The sequence below is a fragment of the Dermacentor albipictus genome, chromosome 1 (assembly GCF_038994185.2).
Source record: "Dermacentor albipictus isolate Rhodes 1998 colony chromosome 1, USDA_Dalb.pri_finalv2, whole genome shotgun sequence".
NCBI lineage: Eukaryota > Metazoa > Arthropoda > Arachnida > Ixodida > Ixodidae > Dermacentor > Dermacentor albipictus.
In genome coordinates, this window is record NC_091821.1 from 123,343,282 (window position 1) to 123,358,713 (window position 15,432).

Consider the following 15,432-nt stretch of genomic DNA (forward strand, 5'->3'; position numbering starts at 1 on the left):
GTAGCAGTATATTTAAGGTTCCTGGCAACCAATCCAAATAATTTTGGGAAGTTACCGCAAGCAAAACACGAGACCTGAAGAAATATCTAGATTCACCCAATCCAAATATGTGCAACCACAAACGCTTTTGGAGCATGAAACCTGCGATAAGCTCAGTAACTCGCTGCTTCGCAACATAGGCGAAAAAATTAGAGAACAATAAATTAGTCATTGGCATTGGCAATGACTAATTCGCAATACCGTCAAAGGCATTGGGTTTGACGGTAGTCGAAAGATATTTTTTTTTCGTCTCTTTTATAAACAGTTTAGCAGCAGAAGTATCTTTCGGGCTACTTGAAAATCGTTAAGCACCTTTCGATGCTTCGGCGTTATGCAGTTTACGTGCTGTCAATCACTAGGCAGCTGCTGGCGCAGATTCGCACTGGGCCAATCGTTCATGGCATGAAGCCCTTGTCATGCGTAATAAGTGTTCGTGTTTTCATTACTGTTGCATTTAGTGCCGTCGTCTTGGACAGACTGCATACTACATGCGCTGTACAAAAGAAAAAAAAAGAGCCAGATTATCGGTGGCCTTTTCTTAGCAGATAACGCGCAGATTATTCAAATAATTTAGTGGACGTTACACTTGTTCTACCCTTATCAATACACCTAAGAGATCGCAACATGTTTTAATTGATAAGTAACCTTATCAATACATGAATGAGCATTCATGCTCATTCTACTGAAAGTGTGCCAAATTTATTCACTTTGAACTATGAGAAAAGAGACATTGCAGACCGTTCTAAGCAGAAATAAATTGCAATTCTTAACGTGATTGTTCAAAACTACAGTCGCTATGCTGAGCATGTTCGTTCGGCCCGGGCATATTGCATTAACACCTGAAAAATGTGCACACTCCAGCCGCGTATCTTCGCTTTAGCAATTATTATTATAGGAATAGTTTGGGATTCTCCCATTTCTTTTATTTTTATAAGTGCACTGTGTGTCACATGAAGCTGTCTGAAACGAAACGTATCGTTGCTGGCACCGGCACCCATTACGGTTGTCTAACGGCTTATCATTCTAGAAGAAGCCAGCAAACACTGACACCAAGGACAACATAGGGGAAATTACTTGTGCTTAATAAATGAAATGAAGAAACGATAAATTAATGGAAATTAAAGTGGACGAAAAAACAACTTGCCGCAGGTGGGAACCGAACCCACAATCTTCGCATGCGAAGGTTGTGGGTTCGGAACCCCTACTGCCTTTTCTCCAGCAGGCTGGAGACAAGGCAGTGGGGGAATATGGCATAGGCACTAGGAACAGCAGGGGAGAGTTATTAGTAGAGCTTGCGGAAGAGAATAATATGCGGATAATGAATACCTTCTTCCGCAAGCGGGATAGCCGAAAGTGGACGTGGAGGAGCCTGAACGGCGAGACTAGAAATGAAATAGACCTCATACTCTGCGCTAACCCTGGCATCATACAACATGTGGACGTGCTCGGCAAGGTGCGCTGCAGTGACCATAGTATGCTAAAAACTCGAATTAGCTTAGACCTGAGGAGGGAACGGAAGAAACTGATACATAACAAGCCGATCAATGAGTTAGCGGTAAGAAGGAAAATAGAGGAATGCCAGATCAAGCTACAGAACAGGTATTCGGCTTTAACTCAGGAAGAGGACCTTAGTGTTGAAGCAATGAACGACAATCTTGTGGGAATCATTAAGGAGTGTGCAATAGAAGTCGGTGGTAACTCCGTTAGACAGGATACCAGTAAGCTATCACAGAAGACGAAAGATCCCATCAAGAAACGCCAATGTATGAAAGCCTCTAACCCTGCAGCTAGAATAGAACTGGCAGAACTTTCGAAGTTAATCAACAAGCCTAAGACAGCTGACATAAGGAAGTATAATATGAATAGAATCGAACATGCTCTCAGGAACGGAGGAAGCCTAAAAGCTGTGAGGAAGAAACTAGGAATTGGCAAGAATCAGATGTATGCGATAAGAGACAAAGCTGGCAATATCATTACTAATATCGATGAGATAGTTCAAGTGGCTGAGGAGTTCTATAGAGATTTATACAGTACCAGTGGCACCCACGACAATAATGGAAGAGAGAATAGCCAACAGGAATTCGAAATGCCACAGGTAACGCCGGAAGAACTAAAGAAAGCGTTGGGAGCTATGCAAAGGGGGAAGGTGGCTGGGGAGGATCAGGTAACAGCAGATTTGTTGAAGGATGGTGGGCAGATTGCTCTAGAGAAATCGGCCACCCTTTATACGCAATGCTTCACGACTTCGAGCATACGAGAAATTAATTTTTGTGTTTCACGTGCCAAGCGCCTGAATTCATTCTGAGGCGCGGCGCAATGGGGACTTCGGATTAATTTTTTCCACCAGGGGATATTTAACGTGCCCCAGTGTACAGGACACGGGCGTTTTTGCATATCGCTCGCATCTAAATGCGGCCGCCGCGGTCGGGATTCGATATGGTGACCTCGTGCTTAGCAGCGCAACACCGTGGCCGCTAACCACGATGGGTGATTATGGGTGTTCTCAAGCTACCAATACTTTAGTATAAATCAGTTACAGATAGTAGGTGTTAGCAAATGAAAAAGTTGCTGCATTTTTCCGAACTTTTCTTTTAGATTCTAAGATTTCACAGTTCTTTGGCTGATTTGATATGAGCGTGATGTGTCTTCTGTGATAACGCATATGTCGCCAATCCCTCCTTTATACTGATTTAGCTGCTTTCACGACAAAATTACGTACACGTTAGAGATGTGTGCCCGAAGAGTTAAAGCTTGTCAGCGTACAGTGAGCAACCCCTTTTCCTCCTTCCACCCCCATCCCTCCCCCAAAGGCAGAAAAGTAAATAAATAAAGAGCACCGCGTCTGCTCTAACAATGCTCTATAGCGTAGCTGCTTGCTAAACTTCAGGGAGCGAGGTCAGAGCCGCAACCGAGGTCCTCAAAGCGGCTCGGAACCGCAAACAGCAGCGTCCGAGACCAAATTGAAGTCAACATGAACTAACATACGAAAAATTCTTGATGTCATGTATAGAATCAGTTTGAGCGTTATTACGGAACGTCACCGATATTCCTTCACAAACGCGGGACAGGCTCATTACCTAGGTTTAATGCCGCAGTCTTCAGCTTTGCTGCCCACTTCAGCAAGTGTGGCAACAAACTTTCGCAAACGCACAAAAACGCAATGTCGTGCGCAGTGGTCTACGCAGGCGGAATTGCGCTACATAGAGCGGTCGCCTGGGCCAAATCGCAGGCGCGTTCACGCGTTGCGCTTAACCGATGCGGCCTGTGGACGAGAACGACACTAATCGAGAGCTCTCTCGGGTTACCGCGCACTAAGTCTGCTAGTGCGAGACAATAGCTAGAACACTGCGCAGCGGCGAACCTCTCTCCTAGCAACCACAACGGTTCGAAGAGCTCTAAATCACGCTGTTAACGCTCGGGAACAGTGTTATTAGCAGCACATTTCCCCCCGTTTTGGTAATAGGAAAATGGGTTTTCGCATGCGCTAATTCCTGCAGGTCACACACACATAGATTTGTACTCGGGTTATGCAGTTTGTGTGTGGAACGCAGCGTTTAAGCGATACACATCAGAAGCATTCGCGATCATTTTCACGCTCATGCCTTGTAAACCAGGTATACTGCTCGAGCAGAGGTACGAAAATATGTAAATAAGTTCTGCAAATAATCAGAACCGCACTCACAAAGCAGCTCGCATGCTACAGGATTTCGTAACAAGAAACTATGAATGAACAAACTACGAATTCACAAAATGAATTCCCTTGCTTTCCCTTCTTCTCTCGTTCATTCATAATTAGCGAGAATTTCTAATTTGCCAGCCATGATGTCATTAGTTAGCATGCGAGGGTTTTTAGCCACTTGCCTGCTCTCCTGAGTTTGTGTTACTTTATGGGCACGTGTTAATAAGTTGACGTGTTAGTTTATTTGTTATATATTTTATGCAGTAATTATTAACACAATCAAGTACCAAGCTTTTTCTACTTCTCTCTGTCAATCATAGCGAGGCCATCGAATTTGGGAGCCATGATGTCATAGCCATGATGTCAAAAGGCACCGCAGCACACGGTGGTTTTTTAGTCATGTACCTGCTCTCCTAAGCTCACGTGCTACGTGGCGCCATCGGGCAAAAAAGGATGTTCCACATCCGTTCACCATGGCTCTGAGTGGCGCTAGCTAACACTCCGAGGGTTAGATTCAGCAATCATAAATACCCAATGTAGTGGATGAATTGATAGGCGTCACGGTAGCACAATTAGTAGTGCACAACACACGCGTAATGCGGAGGTGCGCAGCGTTAAAGAAAGGAAAAACACGCAGGTAGATGGCGATTATCGTCGTAAGACAAAGATGCGCCACAAAGCGCGTACACTGTTTTTAGAATATATGTATATTAAGAAATGAAACCAATAAAAGGAGGCAGTCAGTGGCTATAACATTCGCAGAGAGTCCGACCTTTTGGACTATCGGCGGTATTAGCAGAGGCTGCCTGTTGTTTGGCGGTTGGCCACAAACATCTTTCGGGAGCAAATATAATTCCCTACTATGTCCATCAGTACACTGCATGGCTGAGTTTCTCTAGCCTGTGTACTTCCATGTGAAAAGATAGTTTAAACCGAGAACGGTGAGGGTGCAAATTTTGTCGCTTTACTCCAGTCGTGTTCTTGCGGCTCATATGTCGTGACGGCTCGGTCGCAAGTTTTGATCTAGACTCCACTTACTGCATGTTGTTGTTGGCCGTGGATGCCACATCAGTGATCTCTCCTCTAATATCATGTCAAGCTTGCCGATATGATAAAGTTTCCATAGACCATTAAACTATGTCTCTCTCAGCTGGTTTGCTTCGCATGTAATCTATGAAGTCTAATCTCGCAAACAGCGTGTGTCGTTCAACGGACATTCGCTTGTTGACTTTATGCCGTTTCACTAGTGATCGGAAACTCACGTGAAAACTTGTAAGTTGTGGTGCGCTGCAGTTTTCTATGAAAAAAGCAAAAAAGGCCAGAGCGACGGTTTCAGAAACTTGACTGCTTTGTTTGCTCCCACTTTTGAAATGGTTAGGCCAAGAATAGGGACCTTTGAATAAGCTGGGACACCGGCAGCATTCCAGTGAATGCTGAACAGTCGCTGAACAATCATTGAAGGATACTAATTAAGCCTGAACGCTTAAACAAAACGAGCGACATGGGTTTAGCTTCCTGTTGCAGCGTAACTCAATGCACGAAGCTCACTTGCTGCCAGGCTACGCCACGGTGCGTTGAAAATTGAAAACGGCTGGAGAACATGCTTATAGCTTTAAAGCCGGCGTGCATGTGTGAGGAGGATGTACTGGCCTCGCGGGTGCAACGAAAAGGCGGGCTCGGAGATGCCAGTAATGTGAATTGGTGAATTGCGGGTGGGCACGGGCATTTATATATATATATATATATATATATATATATATATATATATATATATATATATATATATATATATATATATATATAAATTTGTGCGGCCTAATGATGCTTGGTTGCAGTCAAAAGAGGCGTGAAAATCATTTAAAAGAGTAAGAAGCCGCTCACGTTGTGTCGGCTCGAGGTCATCGGCAATAGAGCGACAAAAAACATCCGGTGGTACGCGGTTAGATGGCACATGGGGTGCCAGTGCTGTTACGTTGGCAGTATCCACGTCGTCGGGAACAGGGAAATGCACAATAACGTCAGCGTGCACAGTCTGGATGGCACCAATAGTCTCGCCACAGTGCAAAGCCAAAGTGTACGAATTTGGGTTAGAAATCAGTATTTCTGCAGCCCCACGGTGAACCGTGAGGAGAGCGAAAGGCAACAATATAGGCTGGCGGCGAATGAAGACGGCAGCGGGTGAAAACATGACCGTCGCTTCGGCAAGCGATGCGCATGAAAGAGGGACAAATACCGCGCTGTGAGGGGGAAGGTCAGTATCTGAAGCTACACAGATCCTGGTTACATCATGAACTTGAAAGTCGAGAGATGGCATATCGCACAGAACGGAGAACTGAACCCTGAAACTCAGCACGTGCACAGTCAATGACGGCGTGATGGCGCGACAGAAAATCCCAACCGAGAATCACATCGTGGGAGCAACAAGTTAGCACAAAGAAATCAATCGGATACAAAATGTCTGGAATCAACACCCTGGCAGTGCACATAGCGACTGGCTGAACTTGCTGTGCACTGGCTGTTCTAAGCAATAATACCGAAGGCATCATGGTCACTTTCCGTAATTCACGGCAGAGTTTCTCACTAATCACAGATACAGCAGCACCTGTATCGACGAGGGCAAGACATTTGATGCCATCAACAGACACTTCAATAACGTTAGCGGGGGAAAAACGAGGACTTTGATGTTCCGACGATGACGCAGTTCGTGCCTCAGGAACTGCGGAAATCAGTTTTCCGCCTCAGTAGTACTGGCACTGGGCCTACGACGCATGGGTGAGAGTGAGCGCCGACGAGGGGAAGGTGAGGGACGAGTATTGTAGAGCTGTGACTGCGGTGCTGGTATGTCATCAGCAGCGTAGACTTCCGGTGGTGGTCGCTGAGGCATACGGTATGGTCGGAAGCCGGAGCTGGGTGGTCGCGCGGTGCCCACGAAGGCCGGCAAGCGCCGGCGGCAGAAGCGCGCTACATGTCCCGGTGTACCGCAGGCATAGCATATTGGGCGGTTGTCAGGAGTACGCCAAGGATTTGTGCCTTGCTGCTGTGCGCTGAAAAAGGGAGCGACCTGCTGGCGAGGCGAGTGCGGATGAGAGAACACCGGCTCGAGAGGCGCTGAAGGCGGAGGAGAGATTCCCGGCAGACGAGGCGCCCGTGCAGCGGCTTCAGCATACGTCAGAGGCGCGGCCACGGGAGCCGGCTGACACGGAGGTGGAAGAGCTTCGGTCACTTGCTCTTGAATGACCTGTCGGATCGCTGGAGCCAAATATTGAGAAGGCTTCTCCTTGGTCGGCAAAATCGAGAGCTGTCGCGCGACCTCCTCGCGCACAAATTCTTTTATTTGCGTCAGCAAAGTTGTGTGGCTGTCGCCAATAACCAATGCTGCTAACGAATCTTCCGTAGGCGGTGGGCGCCGAGCTAAGATGCGTTGTTTCCGTAGCTCGTCAAAACTTTGGCACAAGTTGATAACTTCGGCCACGGTGCGCGGATCCTTCGCTAGCAACATTTGAAATGCGTCCTCATCAATGCCTTTCATAATGTGTTTTATCTTGTCCTGTTCCGCCATTGACGGATTCACGCGCTTACACAGGTCAATGACATCTTCGATGTAACTTGTGAACGTTTCACCGTAAGTTTCACCGTTGCGCGCGCCCCCGTAAGCGTTGTTCTGCGCGAAGCTTGCGCACAGCGGGGCGCCCGAACACTTCTGTGAAACTTGTCTTGAATCTGCTCCACGTTGTGAAATCGTGTTCGTGGTTTCGGAACCAGAGGTTCGCGACGCCGGTTAAGTAAAACAGCACATTGTGCAACTTTGTGACGTCGTCCCACTTGTTATGCTGGCTCACCCTTTCGTAAGATGACAACCAATCCTCCACGTCATGATCATCGGTGCCGCTAAAGATGGCAGGATCACGCTGGCGCAATGCACCGGAAACGATGACCGTCGGAGGCTGTGGTGCATCTTCCTGGGTGGTTTCGTCAGGCATGGTCGCAGCAGTCGGTAGCGTCCGGCTTCGGATTTCCAGTTTTCGAGGTTACCCCGCACCTCCACCAAATGAAATGGGGTTTATGTAGCTCGTTCGAGGGATCGCAGGTAGCTCTAGATCAAGAGTCCTAGCGCTTCGCATCAACAACCCGCGCTCGTGTCTCGCGCCGCAGCGGTGGCAGTCCACACAGTGCCACATGCATATTACCCGCTACAATATATATATATATATATATATATATATATATATATATATATATATATATATATATATATATATATATACACTTGTGTGTGTTGGGTATGTTTATTTAATATTACGCAATGCAAGGCACGCCGTAGAGGAGGACTCTGGAAATTTCGACCACCTGGGTTTCTTTAACGTGCACCTACATCTAAGTACCCACGGGTGTTTTCGCATTTCGCCCCCATCGAAATGCTGCCGCTGTGGCCGGGTTTGATCCCACGACCTCGCGCTCAGCAGCCCAACACCATAGCCACTGAGCAACCACGGCGGGTGCGAATATTTTGTGCGCTCGACCACCACTGTCCTAGATCTGCTTCAGGTACCAAGCATGCGTTCAACCATGACTCGAAGCAAAAGGAGCACAGGTTACCGCGCACTGAAGTTGTGATGACATTCATTTTGACGCCGTTTAACGCGATTACAAATCAGTACTACAAACGCTGTAATTTTCCTTGTTTCATGATTCATGTCAATTCGAAGCGCTCTAGAACGGACATGGCATCATATTTGAACGGTGGCCGAGCCACTCCGTCATTGTCGACAAAGACTGGGAATGTGCAGATGCGCCATTGGTTCACCAATAAGACCTGCGTGTGCCTATGCCACGGTTGAGAACAATGCTGCACGGCAATTTTAACGCGATTTTAACGCGACAGCATTAATGAGCTGGTGTCGCAGAAAATCCGGTGTCGTCGGCATCGACGGCGTTGGCCATGAGCGAAAAATCCCGGAAGGCAATTCATAAATAAGAAAACAACTTGCGAGATGGGCTGGGTGGGAATCGAACCAGGGTCTCCGGAGTGTGAGACGCTACCACTCAGCCACGACTTCGATCGTTCAAAGCGGGACAAAAGCGCCTCTAGTGAATGCGGTGTTCCCTTAGAAACGTGCCGTAGGAAGTTATACTGCGGTGTATATCAATAATTATGAGCGTGTAAATTACAGAAGTCGCAGTTACACGAGTAGCGAAGTACGTTTCCGCTACATTTCTTCTGCGCTCTGCGCAACGCAGAGCCATCTTGCGGCAAACACAGAAGACCCCCCTCCTCGCAATGTACGGCGCTGCCCCGACACGTGGCGCGCCACTCGCCCGCGCGACGCGGTTACTCTTTGCGCTCACAGCACGACTCCTAGGCGCAGCGTCCGATCTGGGACGCCTCTGAAAGGATTGCTGCGCCGTAGCGCGTCTGGTGGGAAAGCGTCCCCTGCGATGTGTGCCGCGCTGCTGGCGAGGAGTCATGCATCTGCGTGGTGCTCACAAGCGAGATAGAGGATGATTCCATCGAGGCGTCAGCCCCATGATCACGTCCGCCTTCATGGCGCGTCGCCACCCGGTTGTCCGTGCCGATTACGACGTTTGGCTCGCGTAGATCGTTTTGAGTGGGCGGTGTGAACGGGGTGCGATAATGTTATCGCGTTCCACTCTTGAAGGCGAAGCTTAAGCATCCTCCAATTTGCATTCAATTGATTCTTCACTGAAAAACATCGCGAGATGGATCCCTGATCCAGTCCATGGACGAGCATGACGTGGTTGGCGGCCGCTAAATCACTTTGCACAGAAGGAGAAGGCAGAGGATCTGCTAGCATAGTGATTCGTTGAAGTTGTACCACGTCACTATATCCTGCAGACTAACTAAGCGATTCGTCCTCTAGCGTGAATCCTGTAAATTTGAGAATTCGCGCGCCGCAACGCCTTTCCCATCGCAAAACAACTTTATTTTGTCGCACGTGGTTGTCGTATTTACGAATGCCTTTTCTTTGCTAATAGGAATGGTCAACAGTACCCCATATGCTCCTACGGGTGCGACCCCCTATGAAAATGGTCATATCCTTTATGTTTCCTTTATGTTTCCTTCTTGTGCCCTATGTGACCTTTATGATTCCTTGTCCTTTGTGTGACCTCCGGGACGCCAACTTCGTGTGTACCACATGTTTACTCATCCTAACGTATACCTCGAGGATGTGACCTTTATTATGCCTCTAGGATGTGTCCTTTATGTTTACCGCAGGATGTTAACTGGATGTGCACTATGTGTTACCTGAGTGTACACTTGAGTGCACATGTAGGTGACATAGAGTGCACATAACAACTGTCTGTACATATAATACAGGCAGATATACCTGAACTTTGTGACAGCCGTTAATACACTCTGCAGAGTCATTGTAAGTACTAAATCTTGACTTATCCTTTCCTTTGCCCCAAGAAAACAACCCTTAATATAATTATTGTAGTATGTGCCCTTTGTGTTTACGGCGGGATGTTACCTAGGTGTGCACTTCAGTGCACACGTAGGTAACATAGAGCATATAGTGGGCGAGTAGGTTACGATTCATCGTACCTTTAGCAAAAGCGCAAAAGCAACGCGGAAACAAGGAACACTCCGAAGAAACAGCGCCGTCTTGTTGTGTTTCTTCCTTTTGTCCGTGTCGCTTTCGCGCTGACCACAAGTACGAGTAACTGCTGTGTCGATATTAGCACGCGTAGAAGCAGGGCAGCGCGGATCCCGTAAATGCTTGCTTGGGCGTACAACTGAACAATTTATAATTGTGAGTTGGCTAAGTATGAAAGTTGTGTGCGGAGTATAGTCGTATTTGATTACGCGAGCATGCAAGCAGTACGCCTGTTTCACTTTGGCCGAAGTTCCGCTGCCGCTGCAAGCCAGCCATCGCCACATTTTGTCGCCTTCATTCCTTACGCTACGAGCAAATATGGTTCCACCTATGCAAGATAAGGCCTGACATTCTCAAAAACACGCCACTGGGCACCATAAGAAGCGTGTATATGTGTGGCAATTCCGAATTTCTGATCGGTAGGCGTCACAGCTCTCGCGGCTGCCCGCACACCGTGCGCTAACCCAAGCGACGGAACAGCACATGATGCGCGCTGATTGGCTCGTGTCCGCCGACAAACCACAGGACAAGCGTTCGCGCATAGTTCGTCTAAAATCTCTGCATATACTTTAAAAAAACAAGGCAGCGCACCAAGACACTTTAAAATCAATAATTTGTGTTTAAATACCAGCCTTCCTTCCAGCAACGACGTTTTTAAATCTCGAAGGCCGTGCTTTTCCAAAATGCACGCCCTAAAGGAAAATGTAGATCTCGGAGGCTAAATTCACGTTTTAACCGCAGTGCGGCGCTGCCGCAGTGTAACGGTTGACGGTGAGCTGGGCCACGTTGTGTTGCTGTGAGCGGTGAGAGTGTTCGTTACACAGTAATTTAATCATATTTTCGAAGTGCCTAAACAAACTGTGATCCGTACCGTGTGCATTAACCATCAGGAAACCTTTGGACTCATGTAACGCCATTAGTTCGCCTTATGTTTCGTGTGATACGCCAGTGTCTTGTGTACTACAGCGCCCGTACGAGCTGCCTTTGTTCTCGCCTGTCCGCGTTCGCTCGTGGAATACCTGATACTGTGGCTTCGAATTATGGCGCGTGAAATAATTTGTTGACAGTTGTGCTTTCGTGCGCTGGTGTTCATCGGCAATTCAACAGTGTTGGCGCCGGAAAGAGCGTCGTCGCGTGGTGCCTGCGAGACGAAGAAGCCGTTTGCTGACCACATTGAAGGTAAGCAGGTCTGACGCTTGCGCGCATTCTCGCTGCTTTTGGTTCGTGTAGTAAGCTTTGTGGAACGACAATAGAACACTTTCTGAGCGTACGTTGACCATGTTGCTGTGCACATTTAGCAAAGCGTTTCACGAGGGGAGTTTCCGTGAAATGTATCATTTCTTATCGCTTACTTGCTTTATGGAGTGATGTGCTACCACCGCTGATTGTTGGGACTTAATGGGCAAATATTTACGTAAACGCTGAAAGTTACTGTTTTCTCGGTAGTTTCCCGGCAAGAAATTCTTCCGTAGATATGAATTTCCGCAAGTTACGTTTGTAATGCATGTCGATGTGTCACGGGCATCGCGAGTTGGCACGCGACTGCGATGTTTGACACTTGAACAGGTATTAGCTTGTGTGAAGATTACTTTATTGATAGTGTTCAGATTGAAGTGCAGCTTCGCGAGAACTTGTCTGCATTATTTGTGTTCTTCGACGTGCTCGTGTATTTGTCTTCTATATTGTAGGGCAAATGTAGACCGACATTACAACAGCGAAATTTCTTTTTAATCTAGGCATCTCAATCAGATGCTCGTTTTCATTAATATTTTCATCCGAAGAACGGGATGTGAGTTCCTGCGATTGTTAAAGACAGTGGCTTGTAGCACTGCCTAATAAGGGATGCGATTTTCTTGCGATGCTTTGCGCTCGATGTTTGCCACTCTTATAACCCACCTGTCACGGCTGGCTGTTATAGTTAATAACGATAGCGGAATGTCGGTCAGATCAATGAGCAAAAGGAGTAGCATCGGAAAAGGGATCGCTACAAAATCGCGGTCTAGGTTTTAGACCCTTCGTAATCGATTGTTCATTTGATTTACTAGATCTTTAAGTTTTGGTGATAATTTCCCATGTAGTCTGATGTCTGCGGCTGGTTTTATTCCCGCCTGAATTTTACCATATAACAGTGTAACCACTTGAGATATAACTACGAGACATCTGTACAAGCAGGCACACAAAGATTTGTTGGCCAGTTGCCTACTCCTATAGGTCATGTACTACTTAGCAGCTGCTGCAGAAATGTTTTAAAAAATTTGTGAGCAATTTAATACCTGAGTGGACTGGCAGCTCAGTCTCTTTCAAACAACAATTAGTTAAAAGCTTCTGTGTTGCCCTGATGTTTTTATGATCTGTTTTTGACTTCTCCACGTTTCCTAGCTGTGTGCATACAGGCCAGGCTGTTCTTGCTTATATGAATATTTTTGAATAAGTGAAAAAGATTGGCTTTTGTTTTGTTTTTCAGGTGCCTTGTGAGCTCTCACCCAAGCAACACATTCCAGAGGTCTGCTGTGAGCAGACGTGGCAAACTGAAGTAACATTCAGATAGTCCAATAAACTGTTCGTAGTTTCAGACAAACTTTTGCAAAGTATAGTCAAAACTTTCTTTTAAAAGTGCAAGCACTGATCCAACCTGATCTTTCCATCCAAACATTACATATTATATTAGTCACAAAGACATAACTAGAACAGCAGCACTGCAGTGAGGAACGTACAGTGGTTCTCCAAGTGTTATACTGAAATAATCTATGAAGGCTAATTAGTTTGTAATTTTAGAACAGATTGGCATGAATTTCTGTGCCATAGCAGAGTTTCAATCTGTGCGCTGCATCATGTATGGAACAGTAACCTTACAATGAAAACCAATGCAAAACTTTTTAACTCAGGAAAAATTTATAAATATAAAATGTGTACACGGAACTCTTCATCTATGCATGTCTACGTAAAATACAGGATTTAGTCACTGCGGCCACATAAAGGATGCATAAAGGTAGGACACACGAAGGAAACATAAAAGCAGTGGCCAAATTTCAACATGGAGGAAACATAAAGTACGGTAACATAAGGGATACATAAAGGGAGGACACACGAAGGAAACATAAAAGCAGTGGCCAAATTTCAACATGGAGGAAACATAAAGGATATTTCCTCATGTGAACTGCGGGAAACATACAGTAAACATAAAGGACATAACCATTTTCATAAGGGACGAAACAATAGAACACCGTTTCTGCCACTGCCCATCATTCCAATCTCAACGATTAGTTTTGTGAGCTAGTTTCAGCCAAGGGCACGACAGACCGCTCTAGGGAGAAAAGATCTTCGGACCTTCGCTAAGCAAACTTTCGTGCGCAAGGATACAACAGCCCTATCTGCTACTGAACTATAGGACCACCGGTTAGTAAAGAATCCTCTGTGAGCGGGTTCATACGGACTGCTCCTTGCCTTCGGATCTTTCCTTTTCCTTATTTATTTCCCCTTTCTTCTTTCGCAAGAGTAGGATAGCCAACCGGGCACTGAATTGATTGACTCCCCAGCCTAGCTTCCTTCTTCGTGTCTTTCACCCTCTCTGTGTGAGCCGTATATTACAAAAGCACAGTTTGACTAATTATATTTCTGGTCAGACAAGGGGCCAAGCTCTTAGGTAAGCTTATGAATACCTCAAACAAAGAACAGTTTTCTTTCCTCATCTGCGGCGGTTCACAAGCCAAGACGTGCGTAAACGTGAGAAAGATGCGAAGCACATCGCAATGTTTTATTTCTTTCACGTCTCGTTTTGACATTAATTAACAAAGTTCTGAAAGCTCATGAAACGTGTATACTCTGTGTTCATCAAGCCAGGCGTCTCAAGGCTAAAAAAAGCAAGAAAGCAAAGGGGAAGAGAGAACTAAGAGTGTCTTCCTTTCTTGATACTTTCCCCACATAGCAGACGCATTAAGCGTTTCACAGAACAATCTTCTCGTTTACGTGAAAGATGTGGTCGTACTTTTAATTACCGAACTTTAAGAAGGCGTGTTTCAGGGGAAGGCGAGGCTCTTCAGCCAGTTCAAAAATTCTGCAACGCACCGGAGCTGTTCGAGATTAGGCATCTCGGGTGGTGGCCGTGGAAAACAACGGCTGGAGTACCAACAACGCAAGCCACAGAAGGCGGGGGAACTTCAACAGGGTAACGATAATGTTCGGGCGCATTTGGCACCCCAGACGTCGTGCTTTCTGGCGTAGCGAGTACGTTGGCAGCAGTTTTGCCAAAGAGGAGGGAGAGGAGTGGCTAAAATAATTTAGTGGTGGTGCTGGAAACCTGTGAACAGGGAACCAACCAGCGATAGCGCAGCCGTTTTACAGAGGTGTTTTGGTTGAGAAGTGCCTCGCTGCCGCGAAAGTATAGCGCCGTTTATTTCACCGGCTAAAATAGAAGTCACGGAGATTTCTAGCAAAAGTACCGAAAATGTGAAACATTCTTATTTCTGGTTTTCATGTGTTTCTATTTAGTTTCACCGACCAGTGCTGAAACTAGTGTAGCAACTGTATGCCATATCGTTGTGCTTAAAATGGGTCAAAAGGTTCACCGATGACTAAAGGAGCGTATGATATTCCAGCATAAGACACTCGAGTTCTGCGAAAGAAAAAAACCAGATTACATACACAAATATACATTCGCTATTATGTAGAATATTTTCGAGGCTTTTATTGCGCCTTTAACGTTAACCGCAGCGGTGCCCTAGCGGTAGAGCATCCGCCTCGTTTGCGGGAGGTACTGAGTTCAAATTCCGGAGCCGCCGGAATACTCGCCGATTTTTTCTAAAGGGTAGAGATGCACCCTGCCCTGGTGCTCGGCTATTGTGGAGGTTCACATCTAGAAAGCTGGTTCAATAGAGATTTACGAGTTTTCTCTGGGTGCCTGGTCTGTCAAACCACAGGCGGCCCTGTTGAAGAGCATCCGCCGCTGCTGTGGGAGAAAAGTGCTGCCGTCGGGTGCCTACCGGTAAAATAGGTACAACCGCACTCCCGTCCCCGTGCTCGGCCAGTCTGGGACCTAAACGCTTGAAAAGGGGTGTTTGTCCCCAACCCGAAGGCGTCCCCACCTCAATAGGTGCATTT

General features: G+C 46.6%; 1 protein-coding gene across 1 annotated transcript in view; it reads left to right on the plus strand.

The window, feature by feature from the left end:
* Positions 1–15,432, plus strand: part of LOC135904809 (G-protein coupled receptor dmsr-1-like) — a 1,021,428-nt gene that overhangs the window by 563 nt on the left and 1,005,433 nt on the right. The window lies entirely within an intron of this gene.